At 50.7% G+C, this 14,917-nt stretch overlaps 1 protein-coding gene across 7 annotated transcripts in view; it reads right to left on the reverse strand.

Annotated features, from left to right (window-relative positions):
- Window positions 1–2,570, reverse strand: part of RHBDF1 (rhomboid 5 homolog 1) — a 197,097-nt gene extending 194,527 nt beyond the window's left edge. For 4 of the 7 annotated variants that reach the window (XR_009456420.1, XM_059716934.1, XM_059716933.1 and 1 more), the window contains exon 1: window positions 2,236–2,569. The gene's annotated coding sequence lies outside the window, so the exon portion shown is untranslated. Of the gene's footprint in view, window positions 1–2,235 lie in introns of all 7 variants that reach the window. The other 3 variants (XM_059716935.1, XM_019482372.2, XM_014605766.3) reach the window with 3 other exon arrangements.
- Window positions 2,571–14,917: the final 12,347 nt, after the last annotated feature.

A 14,917-nucleotide genomic window follows, 5' to 3' on the forward strand; every position in this document is an offset into this window, starting at 1 on the left:
GTAGCTGGGGCCCGCAGGCACGCAAACAGAGATGGGAGGTGAGGGTGGGAATGCAAGAACCACAGCAAAGGGAGGAGGGCTCTGTGATGCAGTGGAGAGCGCTCACCTGGTATTCGGCCTGTGGAGGGGGAGGCATGGCTCACTCTGGTATCACCCACAGGTGTGCAGCCCCTGTTGGTCTAGTCTGTAGGGCACATGGCTCCTGGCCACTTAGAAGCTGGACAGCCCTGATGTAGAAATCCCCACCACTTTTAGGAAATCCTTAGCTGCCCTGTACAGCAGACAGACAAATGCACACCCTTTGCACCCTTATGGAGTAAGCAAGAAGAGGCCAAGAGGCTCTTTTTAGATAGTATGTACTCTGCAGCAGGAAAGAGAATATACTTTCAGAGCCAGTTTGTCACTCAGATTGGTATGCAGCACATGCAGTGAGTTGAGCCTATTTGGAAGGTTTTGGACTTTGAGCCCTAGGCGTTACAATCATGGTGTTGTAGGGCTGGAAGGGATCTTATGAAGCCATCTACTCAAACCCCTGCTCAGGACAGGATCATACCTATCTAAATCATCCTAGAAAAGTGTTCTTCTAAACCAGAGCTGACCAAGATACAACCCATGGAGCTGTGTCATCCAACTCGTGGGGCTCCCCACAGGTCCCGGAATTTGGAAGTGTGGCAAATGGTGGCAGTGTTCATTGCTGCAACTCCTGAAGCACCAGTAATTAATGCTGGTGACATACATTCTGCTGCCAAATTTCTGGACTCATGGAACATACTACAGCCCAGATCCAGAGCACAAAGCTGTGTCATCTGGTACACAAGACCAGAAATTTGGTGGCAAGAGAATTTGGAATTAATGCTGTCGCTGCCAAACTTCAACCCTGCAGCCCAGATAAAGCCCAGCCCCACACCACTTATCCAGTCTATAAGACCAGATAAATAAGCACCACTGCTCTAGCCTAGCCTCTGGAGCACCTGCCCTGGGTGGCTGGAGAGTGCAAGCAGCTCAGGCTGCCTGTACTACCCTGCCATATAGCTAATATAGTCATATAGCTGTCCTGCCATATAGTTAATATCTGCCACAAAGCAGCAGTTTATTGTCATGCCACTGATTTTTCACTGATGTGGCATGACAAAGAACAGCAATGTCTATTTACTCACAAATTGTGCAGTCATAAACATTTTTATGGCAGCACAAATGAGATGTCAGCTGACATGTTTCTACCCTTAGCCCCTGAATTCACTTCCCCAGCATCTTCTTGTCTGCTCCAGTCAATGCTTTCCACGATAAATTTGTTTTTTTAACTACCTACATTTCCAGTAGAATTATATCCAGGATCTATTATGAAATGTAGTGAGACTAGGAGCTAGCAGCAAGCATCAAGCACTTAACTTCCAGCCTCAAGTTTCCAGACAATACACCTCCCAGGGGCTCAGAAGCCAGTCCAAGTACACATGATCCCAGTCCTAGAAAGTTTATTATGAATTAGTTAGTCTCTAAGGTTCCACCCTGCCCTGACTTCTGACTAACACTCATGACTACCTCCCTCTGCCGGAGTTTAGGTTATAAAGGCTCAGCTGCCCTCTTGCCCTGTAGTACCAGTAAGAGTCTAGCTGTACTAAATGGAATCTTAATAGACTCTGCCTTACAGAAATCCCACCCTTTGAGGTTACAGACCTCTTGAATGCAAGCCAACCTACTCTGCCAGGGCAGTTTCACTGCCCTCCCATCTTTCAGCCCCACACTGACCAGGCCTGGCCTATTTAATGTGCCGCTTGGTCGGACAATACACTGACCAAGTGACAGAGTCAGGAGAGAACCACCTAAACGAGGTCCTCTAAGTCCTAAGAAATCGCATCAGGCTCCCATTCAGGTGCCTGCCCTCGCTTGCCAGCAGGGGGCTGCAGAGCCACAGGACACTGCAGCCTGGGCCCCGCTGGTAACGCACGCGTGGCCGGGGGCGCCGAACCCCAGCCAGAGCGGCGGCTCCTCGGGACAGCAGAGCCCTGCAGGCGGGTGCGGAGTACCGGGACCCCCCACGGCCCTGCTCCAAGGGTGGCCGGGCGAGTGATGGTGCCGCCGCCCCGCCTGGGCCCAGCCGCCGGCGAGGGCTGCATTTCCTCCCCTTCCCCAGGCGAGGGCTCCGTTTGCCGGAGCCGCGCGGCGTCCCCTGGCCTCTGCCTGCCTGCTCCGGGGCACGGCCCCGCCCGGCCTCCGCAACAAGACGGCGAAACTTACCGCGAAGCCGGCGGGCGTCCCCCAGAGTTTAGCGCGGGCCCGGCCCTGCCCTGCCCCGCGCCGCAGCGAGCGGTAAAGCCAGCGATCGGCCCGCCCGGATCCGGCTAGGGGGCCACCGCTTCCAAGTTCGCCCGGAGCAGGGAGCGCAAACTCCTCCCCCGTGCCAGGGGCCGGCCGGCCGGGAATGCCATTCACAGCGGGAGGATGCAAATCCGCGCCGCGATCCGGGGCGAGCTCGGCAGCGGGCGTCCAGCGGAGGGGCTGCGGGCGCCGGGGCGCATCCTGATGGGCCGGCGCGCTCCCCGCCGGCAGCTCTGTCTGCTCTGAGTCATGGCTCAGGAATGCTTCTCGGATTGATCTGCCACCCTGAGGAGAGCGGAAGCGGCTCTTGCGCTGCAGCCTGGGGAGAGAAAGCCCAAGCTGCGGCCCTTCCGAGGCCGATTGCTTATGCTCTCCATTAGCCTGCAGGGTGCTGACCCAGGAGGACGCGCTCGTCTTCCAGGAGGCATGTCCGCAAGTGGACTAACAGCAAAGTTTGTATTTCACTTGGAATTCACGTTCCAGTTTACCCCGAAGTGCCTTTCAGGTGTAAGCGAGCCCTGCTATGCGCTAGACCAGTGGTTCAGACTCCAGCCCACCCCTCCATCCTCTTGGAAAATGGCAGCTCTTAGCTTTCAGCTTGTTGGCTACAAAAAAAATTCTTCTACAAAGAACTCAGAAAGCCCGCAAGTGAGAAGGTTTTTGGCACTATGGATCCCTATTTGAAACCTCTGGGTTTATCTTGCGAACCATGGTTACACACCTTGGCACTAATGTTGAGTGGCATCCTGGGCACCCTTGAAAAGATCTCAAGGCACCCCAGGGTGCTGTGGCTCCCTGGTTGAGGATTACTTCTGGAAACACTTGTATCCTCTTTTGCCCCTGCACACTATTAGACCACCCTAGCCGTTCAGATTTACCTAGCATCATATGCACCCCAATTCAGTGACCGAGGTGAAGTTGCACTGGGCATACATGAATAAACTCCAGGCCAGGGTAGTACTTGTAAACTGTAAAAAAATACTACCCTGCTGTGGAGTTTTTTCAAGTGCAGTAGTAATATACCTACCAGCTAGCCCCACACCTGTCCAGCACACTGAGCCCAGTCAGAGCAGCCCTGAGAACCGAGGAGCAATCAGCTCTGAACTTTATTCATGTGCAGCACATGGAGCCAAGTCAGAGCAGCCCCAGCTGGTAGGGGGCACCAAGGGGTCAGCCTGCCAGCTCAGAGCTGCTCTGACCAGGCTCAGGTGCTGCAGAGGAGCTGGCTGGGGCACAAGGGTACTTCAGTGTGGGGCTAACCAGCAGGCAGCCCCTGAACTGAAGCACCCTCATGCTGCAGCCACTCAGCTCAGCAGCTGCACATATGCTACTACACATGAAAAAACTCTGCAACAGGGTAGTACTTTTTAGTTTACAAGTACTACCCTGCTGTGCGGTTTATTAGTTTTGCATGCCCCAATAGGGGCACACATGTAGTGGCCGGCCGTGGGAGTTCCGGAAGCAGTGCAGCCTCTTTTATGGTGAGTGAGATCAGCCACAGGGGATCCCCCCCCAGTCGGTGGGATTGGCTGCTGGGGGACCCCCATCCCGCTCCCCTGGTCACTGACTGGTGTTGGGGGGTGGAGACCTCAAGAGGCACCAAATACCCATGGTAGATGCTGAGATGTTTACTGATTAGATGCACCCACTGAGGCACAAGTAAAGTACAAGTGAAGTATGTGGGACTTCTAATACTAGATCTTACTAGGACTGTTCTGACTCAGCTTTATGTGCTTCAACCTTTGTTCTAAGAGGCCTCATTCCCTGATCTTAGGAAAGGCAGGTGTCAGTCACACTTTTTTCTAATAGGCAACAAACCTAGGACAGGGTCACTACCAGTAGAGGTGAGGAAAAAAAAACAAACCTAGACCAATGGTATAACAGATCCAAAGTTACCATTTTACTTCACATTCTCTTAGATAATATTAACCCCAGTTCTATACTAGTTTCCAACATAACAATCATCCTCCTGTAGTGGCTAAAGCCCATATAGAAGTTATAAATATGTATTCAGCTGTATGTTAACAAGTGTGTAGAAGAGCAGAGGGAGCGAGAGGAAGAAAATCTATGCTTGCCCCCTTCCCTTCAGCATCTGTAAGACAAGCTGCCTTACCAGTGAGAGGACAAGCCACAGGAGCAGCTGAAACAGGGCAGCTGGAGAGCCTGTCCCAAGGCAGCAAAGCCAGGAAGCCCCAGGACAGGTCTGGGAGCCTGAGGGGAACAAAACCCTTATCTTCAGAGCTCTACCAAGCTGAGATGTAAACTGTCACAGCAGGGAAAGCACTGGCTACAGGGAGGCTCCAGGAAAGCACAACTGCAGTCCAGCCCCTTTGAAGTTCTCCCTGGAAAACAAGAGTTCCTAAGAGAGAAAAACCCTCTTTGGGAACACTAAGGTTGGGCTAAATCAGCCCAGGCAATTTATACCTTCAGTTCATCCCAGGTGTTTCGCATTAGTACAGGACAGGCAAACTGCAGCGGGAGAACAGAAGCCTGTACTGATAGGTTGGAAATGCATGGTGGAGAGCCCAAACGGACACAAGTGGCGAGGCATGGGGGTAACTGTACACTGGAGAGCAGTAGAGGCAAGGGAAACCCCTCCCCTATTTCTTTATTTTTGTTTCTAATAGACTACAGGAGATTCCTGGAAGTCAACCAGGAAGGTGCTTGGGCCGCTCTTGGCTGTGACACCTTAACAGCAGGAGACTTTGTTTACACTGGAGGATGGTAGTAGGGGTACTGGGGTTGGAGGAGCCCTCTGTTAAGCCTGTGAGGTTCTGCTACAGACCATAACTAATTATTCTGGACTATTAGAGACAGCCCTGATGGCTAAGCTGGCTTTTCCTTCTCTGGGAGAGAATTCTTTGGTTTATACCATCAAGTCCTAATGGGTGAGTATCCTGAGAAGGTACCATGACCACAATGTGTTATCCCTCATTTCCAGTGATGGAGCTCAGGATTTCAGAACAGAAATCCAGGTTTATTTCTTGTAGTGCAGACAATGCAAATGAGGTACCATTATGCTCTGCTGTGCTGTTTCTACCAAATAAACCATAATACCATACTTACTTGAATAGAAGATGGCCCTGATTATAAGACACCCCCCAATAATTAGATTCTATAAATGGAAAATATATACATTTGTTATAATTTTGTAGGTATAGAGTCTAATTATTAGAGTTTTGCCTTGAGTTTGTTACCTTCTCACTGCTGTAGCAGATAAAAATAAATATGGAGGGGGTCAGGTAACTCCTTTGCTTTCTGGTTCTCCCTAACTTTTTCCCCTAGCAACTTCTTCCCCCTCATCAGACCCTGTTCTCTCAGAGCACACGGATGTGAGAAGCAAATTTGAAAGCAATAGCCTTGAAATTAAGCATGTCTATAGCAATTTGCATATAGTATCCGAGTTCCCCATAAACACACTTTTAAGCAGCACTTTGGCCCCTGCTTTATATATAGTACACCCTTTTTTCTTTCTTTTCTTTTTTTGCAAACACACACACATACCCCTCTCGGTTCCGTCTACCTTCCTCTCCCCTTCCCCCTCTGTTTTTTCTCCCAGTCCTTAGTCCGCATTGTCTTCATTGCTCTCTTTTTCCCCGTTGTCCTCATCACTCCTCCCTCCCCCATGCTTTGTTGCCGTCATTGTCATCTTCCTCATCATCAACATCGCCTTCTCTGGGGGCCCCACTCCTGAACAATCTGTGCCAGTCTCTTCTCTTCCATATGATCTCTGCTATCTCCTCCCTGTCATCTTCTAATGCCTTCCTATAGTACCCCTGCAGCTTACTCAGTCCCTTTTTGACACACTCCTCAACTGAAAGGTGTCTATATGAGCAGGTTCCTGGCCTTCCACAGGGCATTGCTGAAGCAGGAAGTGAGCTGGTCAAAGTGGATTATCTGGGTTCCCTGCTGCTTGGTTAGGTGTCCATACAGCACTGCCTCTCTGGACAAGATCATGACACCTGTCACCATCATGAGTGAGATTACTTTCCTTCATACCTCCCTGATACATAGGCAGTTCCAGAGGAGGTGGTTCATGGTCTACTTTCCACTAGCAGGTTTGCCTGGGGCAGGCTGGGGAGCCTCTCTGCCCCTCCCTGTGTCTCAGTGCCCACATAGGGAGTACCCGGTGAACTACTTTTCGGTTCAAGTCTGTGTTTCTTCTGCAGGTCCTTGTGGAAGACTTGCTCCCATATGGCACTGAAGTTGTCATTGGGGAGCATGTCCAAAGGTGACAGTCTGTCTCTTGCTCTTACCACCTCTTTCATTTTATTGTAGTTTTTCAGGGTCGTCGGGCTTTCTTTAGTAGCTCATACCTGTTCTGGAACTGCTTCAGTAACTTGTAGAACCACAGCGGTTCCCAGGTGCATGGGTGTATGTTGGGTGGCATGTACACTCCCCAACATCATAGCAGATGACCTGCAAAATGCTTCACAAAGCAGGCTGTTTTGGGCTCTACCCCAGTTGCCAGTTTGTAAATCTGGCTCATGTATTTGTCCCAAAGGAATAGCAAATGGCCTAACGGCTGGTGTTCCTCAGCCCCCTGTCCATTCTTTTTGTATAGTGTGGTCCTCACTACTTTCTCCAGTCTGGAGCCACAGAGGACACCCATAGCTCTTTGGATTCTATGAATGACTTGCTTCAAGCGGGAGGCGGGGAACCAGTGTATTGTACAGAAGCATCAGTTGCAGAGAAGCCCTCATGAGGACCACATTTGGGGCAGGCTCATGCTCCACTCACCACAGTGCCAGCATCCAGGTGGCTAGTTTGCAGGCAACTTGGCCCGCTATGCCACCAGAAGAAGCCCTGCCAGTTGGTCCAGTGCCTGAAGTTCTGGGTGAAAAAGGAGCCCAGGAGCTGAACCGCAGGGGAGAGACAAGGGAGCACCGGCAAGAAGTTAGATTTATCAATCTGTAGTTCCCTGGATCATCTCTGGAGCCTTTCTTAAAAACTGGTGTTATATGGGCAATCTCCCATCCCCTAGCACCAAGGCTGATTTTAAAGACAGTTAGATACCATTGTTAAATGATTCTGCAAGTTCATATCTGAGTAACTTCCAAAATTTTAGATGATTACCAGAGATCTAATTAGCAAGATTTGGGCCCTGGGCAGAGATGCCGGAGACTGGGTCTGGGTGCCAAGTGCTGGAGAGCATGCCCCCATTTGGCACCCCCTCTAAGTCAGCACCCAGGGCTGGTGCCCCACTTACCTAGCCCTAGCTCCTGCTACTGGTGAATATTATCTGGTTCTGATGAAATGCTATTCTTCAGTTACCAGGTGGCTCTAAAAATTAAACTCTTGTGGCCTTAATCTGAGCCAATTATTTAGATCCATCTATCCATTCCCTAAAAAGAAAGATGGGGTGGAGGGGTAGTTTGTTCTTTGGCTGCCCTACAGATTAGCAGGAATTGTTCCCATTACATAAATTTCAAGTTTCTAAATTTGGAAGCTACATACTTGATATCACTTTTATCCTCTATTGTATAGTTGTCCCATTTCACTGTTTTTCACTGCCTGCCACCTGCATATTCAATTATCTGTCCATCACCTCTGTATGTTTTGGGACCTTTGTTATTCCTTCTACTACTAGTTATATTATTAACACATTTTCCACTCCCTAGTATCTCACACTCCTATTGAACCAACTTCTGCTCCCAATTTTGTAGCACTAGAATATATATTTCCTCCTGCTATTATAACAATTTACTGTATTTTCTTTCCAATGGAGTTCCCCCATTTTCAAAACTCTTAGACTTTCCCCATGAAATTTTGTTATCTTTGAAGGGCTGTGGCCCTAAGTACTCACACTCTAAATACATTCTTTTCCCTGTTCAGTAGCTAGACATGACAACCCACATCCTTCAGATCTACAGTACAGGTTTACTACCATTTCAATTAGGAAAGAAGCTGTTGAAGAAAATTCTTGTTGTGACTTCTAACTCCTTCCTGCTCTCCACCTCAATGATCCGAGAACAAATGCAGTTGAGAAAAAAAGTGTGGTAGGTACAAGCAAACCACTTTCCCTGGAAAGGATTAGCTCATCTGCACCACACCCACTCCCACACAGACTATGCATGCATATCAACAACAAAAAATCAGTGAATATGCTGGAAGAACAACTGTCTCTCTACATTCTTTCTCACTAGTTATGGTGTGAGAAAATGGTGGAGCCTCACCTGGTCCCTGTGACAGAGTTGTGCTCATGCTCATGCAAGGCACACACTGACCATTCCAAAATTCACTTACGCACAGCAACAAATTCAAAATATTTTCAGGTGCTTCTACCACACAAACCAGGCAAAAAGTGTCCAGTAATAGAAAATGAGAGAGATGAACCCACAAACCCTCAACAACCCCCAAAGGAGCCCTTTGAAGTAAGAAACGTGGTTTAGAGACACTCCTGCTCTTTAGCCTCCAGCCAGAAGCACTCAGAAGTTGTGAGAAAAATATATTTCTTTCACCAAAACATGATTTTTCACTCTTGTATGTTCCCACCATATATGACACACTCTCCCCAGCCACATCCACCCCCTCATATTCCTACTATGTACAGAGCATTCTCTACTCAGGAACCCAATTGAGACCTAGACAGACATACCGTATTTACCTGAACCCAAAACAATGATGAATTGAAGATGACCCCACAATACTTAGATTCTATACATAGAAAGTATATACGTTTATACATTTATAAATGTGTTACAATTTTCCATGTATAGAATCTAAATATTAGAGGGTCATCTTAAATTCATCCCCCACCCCGCCTCTGCAGCAGGGAAATCACTGGTAGGGGACAGGCAGTAGGAGGGTGGGTGGTGGGGGGTAGGCTACAGGTGCATCAAGCAGCTTGCCCTTTGTTCCTCCACACCTTCCCCCGGCTTCTGTCCCCATCTACCTTCCTGCTACCTGCCCCCATATGCCTGCCCCCCTGGTACGTGCCCCCTGGCCACTTACGCCCCATGTCTGCACCACCTGGCACATGCCCCCATGATGCCTGTCCCCCCATCTCTGCCCCAATGCCTCTCCCAGCCTCTGCCCCTTCTCCCTTATACTTACCCTCACGTTAGCTCTGGCGCAGTTCCAGCCTCACTCCAGCAGGGCCCCTGGTGGGAGGGACTAACCCCAGCCTAGCCATGGGGACGTGTCTAAGCTGGAGCCCAAGATGGTCTTGCCCCACCCCGGCCCCTGCTTTGCCCAGCCCCCCAGGGAGCCACGCAACCAGAGACATGCGAATATGCTGCGCAAACAGGCGCACCTGTCTGCCCGGCGCATGAGTTAGCGCAGTTAGCACGGAGTTCGTGCAGGAGGGCAAGTGGGAGGGCCCGAGGCCCTGCCAGTGCACCCCGTTAGGGAAGCCAGTCCCAGCCATAGCTAGCCCACCAGCGGCATGACAAGGACGGGCACACGCTGCAACCCGAGGGTCCCCTTGGGGCCTATGGCCCCCCCCCCCCCCAGCTCCTCAGAGGCCTCCACCCAGATGGAGCCCATGGTTCTGGGCTCCACGCAGATGGAGCCTCTGGCTCTCAGCTGCAGGGGCTGTCTGTTACTTTTTCAGGCTGTGGAGCATGGCCACCTCCCCTTGTGAGGTCTGCTCCCTACTGGGGTCTCTGGTGTCAGCTGGAGGAGCTCCAGGCTACAGTCCAGAGACTGTGAGCCATCAGGGACTGTGAGCAGGAGATCAACTCCTAATGCTATGCTCTTCTCTCTCAGGAGGCGGAAGGTAGACCACAGTCTCCCTCCAGGTCAAGGGTGGACTCTGTCACAACCCAAGGGTATGATTTTGTTTGCGTGTGCTTCGGCACTGCTAAATTATTTCCTGCCAGTTGGAGCTTTCTTTGCAGGATGAATTTCTCAGTTGCAAAGAGAAATGCACGGTGCAAAGGAGTTCCCACCACCCACATGCAAATTTGTGTCCCACTATTGGCCAGTTCTAAATTATTCCCACGTGGCGGCTAGCAATTGTCTTGCTAGCCGTATAAGAGGCTTGAGTGGTTTCCGCCCAAGTTGGAGGACTCCACAACCACCTGGAGGAGGAGGACTTCACATCTTGTGAAGAACTCTAAGCACTGCGGAGCCTATTGAACCCAGCGTATACCTTAAGAAGGCTATAGGGGTCTGATCAACCTCTGGCCTCTCCCCGTCGCCGAGCGCGATCCCTCGACGAACCCCTTCCCTGCACGTAAGTTCCACGGAGCCTAGCAAACTTCGTGTGAGTGTATCCAGAGCTCTTGCCAAGTTCGAGTGAGTTTTGTAACTGCAACGTAAGCGAAGTTTTTCCTGCCTGCACCGCAACCATCTACAGTGTAAGTAAAATAATCTTTAATCAACCGCTAAGTGTCCGTGCCTAATTCTAGCCCACCAGCCTGCATTCCCCGACCCACGTGCCAGGGCTGCTGGCCACAGCCCGTGCCGCGTGCCCCCGAAAAGCCTCGGACTGCTCCCGGCTCACACAGACTTGAGGACCTCTCCTATCCAGCCAAACGGATGGACCAAGGTGGTCAAGGGCCCCAAGGCCCACCGCACCAAGGTCCCTGCCCCACTGGAGCTTTGCAATGGGTATGAACCTCTTGCAGGCCCAGCAGACCCTGCTAAGCTGCCAGCTCCTGCAGGCAACACAGGCTCAACTGTAGCTACCACCCCCACTCTCCCTAAGACAAAATGCAAAGTGTTTGTCATGGAAGACTCCATCCTGAAGGGGACCGAGGGGACAATCTGCCACCCCGACCAGTTAGCCCAGGAAGTCTGTTGTTTCCCGGGAGCCCAAATCTGAGACATTGCAGAGAAGATCCCTAAACTTCTCCAGCCCACTGACCATTACCCGATGCTCCTTATCCATGTGGTCACCAATGACATGGCTTGGAGCGCTCCCAGCTGGGTCATAAAGTGCTACAGGGATTTGGGAGCGGGGCTAAAGGGCCTGGGGGTGCAGCTGGTGTTTTCTTTGATCCTCGCAGTCTCGGGCTATGGGCTGCGGACGGAGAGGAGGATCCAGGTAGTAAACCAAAGACTGTGGCGCTGGTGTCATCGGGAAGGCTTTGGCTTCCATGACCACAGTCTGCTCTTTGGTGAGACAGGCAGCGAGCTGTTGAGAAGGGACGGCCTCCACCTCTCTCTGCTGTGGAGGAGGCTCTTCTCAGCCAGACTGGCTGACCTGCTCCCCGGGCTTTAAACTAAGCCTGCCAGGGGATGTGGGGACTACTGCCACTGCTGGCCCACTGAGCAACCCTTGCAAAACCAGCAGGCCAAGGCATTTAAGGGAGCCCACCCATGCTGCAGCCCTGGAATGAACTGTAGGCAAGGCAAGGGCCCCCAAGGGGACACTTGCCTGCCTATACACAAATGCCAGGAGCTTGGGAAATAAACAGGAGGAACTTGTCCTCCTGCTAAATGCAAATAACTATGATGTCATAGGGATAACGGAGACCTGGTGGGACTCCACCCATGACTGGACAATGGGTATAGACGGCTATACCCTGTACAGGAGAGATCGAGAGGACAAAAGGGGCAGGGTTGTAGCTCTCTTTATGTCAAGGAGAGCTATGCATCCCTGCAAGCCGATATTGGTGATCAGGATGGATGACTGGAGGCCCTCTGGGTTAAAATCCATGGGGAACATGGTACAGGGGATACAATAGTGGGAGTCTATTACAGACCTCCCACCCAAAGTCAGGAGCTTGACCAGGAGTTTGCCAGGGAATTGGCTGAGGCCGCACATTCCCGGTCCATGGTTGTCATGGGAGACTTCAGCTACCCAGACATCTCATGGGAACAGTGCTCAGCTAAATTCGAGTGGTTGTAAAGCTTCCTCTCATGTGTGGATGACCTCTATCTGACACAAGAAGTCTACAGGCCAATGAGAGGTAAAGCACTGCTCGACCTGGTACTGATAACTGGGGACGACCTAATCAGCGACCTAACAATCGATGGCAAGCTGGGTGACAGCGACCATGAGCTGATCACCTTCACCATCCTCTGTAAAGCTAGCAAGACAGTCAGCAATACATAAGTCCTCAACTTCAGGAAAGCTGACTTTGACAAGCTCAGGAGGCTTGTCAGTGAGGCCCTAAGGGACCACGACCCAAAGGGGAGGGGAATTCAGGAACAGTGGTTGCTCCTCAAGGGAGCGATCCTTGATGCACAAGCTAATGCTATTCTATCTCAGAGGAAGGCACCAAAGGGGCACAGCAGCCCCCTTGGCTCTCTAAGGAACTAGCGGACCTCTTGCAGCTAAAAAGAAAGACCTACAAAGAATGGAGGACAGGATCCACCTCCAAGGAGGAATATTCCACAATGGTCTGGACCTGCAGGGAGCAAACCAGGAAAGCCAAGGCTGTGACTGAACTCCAACTAGCTACAAGTATCAAGGATAATAAAATGTCCTTTTTTAGATATGTGGGGAGCCAGAGGAAAAGCAAGGGCAACAGTGGACCCCTGCTAAACCAGAAGGGACAACTGACAACCAGGGCCCAGGAAAAAACCAACCTACTTTGCATCGGTCTTTCATCAGTCCCATGGGATGCCCCTGCCCATTACGGGACGGGGAGGCCTGGATGAGGGAGATCCCTTGCCCTTCATCAGTGCGGACCTCATGAAGGAACACCTTGAGAGGTTGGACACCTTTGAGCCAGCCGGCCCTTATGGTTTATACCCCAGGGTACGCAAGGATCTGGCTAGCATCATAGCTCAGCCCCTGGCAGGGATCTTCGAGAACTCCTGGCACTCTGGTGAAGTGCCCGAAGATTGGAAGAAGACCAATGTGGTGCCTATCTTCAAAAAAGGGAGGAAAGTGAATCCGGCTAACTACAGGCCCATCAGCCTGACCTCTATCCTGGGGAAGTTCTTAGAAAAAATCATCAAAGAGGCCTTTCTCAATGGACTGGCTGATGGCAACATCCTGAGGGATAGCCAGCATGGGTTTGTTGCGGGTAGGTCTTGCTTGACCAATCTCATTTCCTTTTATGATCAGGTGACCTATCACCTGGACAAGGGAGAGGAGATTGATGTTGTATATCTTGACTTCAAAAAAGCCTTCGATCTGCTATCCCATGATCACCTCTTGGCAAAATTGGCCAACTGCAGCCTCAGGTCTGCCACAATCCACTGGCTGGGGAATTGGCTCTGTGGTCGGACTCAGAGGGTTGTGGTTGATGGAAGTCAATGATCATGGTGCCCTGTGACCAGTGGGGTCCCTCAAGGCTCTGTCTTTGGGCCTATATTGTTCAACATCTTCATTAATGATGTGGACATTGGAGTCTGAAGTGGGCTGGCCAAGTTCACTGATGATACCAAACTTTGGGGTAAAGCATCCACACCTGAGGACAGGAGGGCAATTCAGGCTGACCTGGACAGACTCAGGAAATGGGCGGACGAGAACCTGATGGTGTTTAACACTGAAAAATGCAAGGTTCTCCACCTTGGGAGGAAAAACCTGCAGCATCCTTATAAGCTTGGTAGTGCTACGCTGACTAGCACTATGGATGAAAGGGACTTGGGGGTCATGATTGACCACAAGATGAACATAAGCCTTCAATGTGATGCTGCACCTAGTAAAGCGAGCAAAACACTGACTTGCATCCATAGATGCTTCTCAAGCAAATCCCAGGACATCATTTTCCCGTTTTACTCGGCCTTGGTGAGGCCACAGCTGGAGTACTACGTCCAGTTTTGGGCTCCACAATTCAAAAAGGATGTGGAGAAGCTTGAGAGAGTCCAGAGAAGAGCCACACACATGATCAGAGGTCAGGAAAACAGACCTTACGATGACAGGCTGAGAGCTATGGGACTCTTCAGCCTGGAAAAGCGCAGGCTCAGGGGTGATCTGATGGCCACCTATAAGTTTATCAGGGGTGTTCCTCAGGATCTGGGGGAACATTTGTTCACCAGATCGACCCAAGGGATGACAAGGTCAAACAGTTATAAACTCCTGCAGGACCATTTCAGGCTGGACATAAGGAAGAATTTCTTTACTGTCCGAGCCCCCAAGGTCTGGAATAGCCTGCCATCAGAGGTGGTTCAAGCACCTACTCTGAACACCTTCAAGAAAAAATTGGATATTTATCTAGCTGGGATCCTGTGACCCCAGCTGACTTCCTGCCTCTGGGGCAGGGGGCTGGACTTGATGATCTTCTGAGGTCCCTTCCAGCCCTAATGTCTATGAAATCTATGAAATCCAGCCTGGGGCATGGAGCATGTGGTTGCTCCAGCCCCAGTCCAACCTGGTAGCAGTGGTAGCAGCTCCAACCTGGGCTCCAGGGCCTGGCTGGAGATCCTGCTGCTTCATCAATTGTTACTGGGCTGAGCTGGGGCCAGAGAAACCATGTGCTCCGTACCTCTGCCTTGGGAGCATGTATCAACTGTTACAACATAACCATTTCATGCTACTGTAGTAATAAGGATAAATTTAATCACTGTAATTTTAACCCTGAATGAACTAGAGTTAAAGTCATGAGGCCTTTGCTACACTTGTATACTAGGGCTGTGCAAAACAGCACTGTTTCGTTTTGACTTCCGTTTTACCATTTCGAAAGGACAGCATTTTGTTTCATTTTGAAGCACTGTTCCATTTCGCTTAGTCAAACCGGTTTCACTGTTTCAACGTGTT

This window comes from Alligator mississippiensis, chromosome 13 (assembly GCF_030867095.1).
Source record: "Alligator mississippiensis isolate rAllMis1 chromosome 13, rAllMis1, whole genome shotgun sequence".
In the NCBI taxonomy this organism is placed as follows: Eukaryota; Metazoa; Chordata; order Crocodylia; family Alligatoridae; genus Alligator; species Alligator mississippiensis.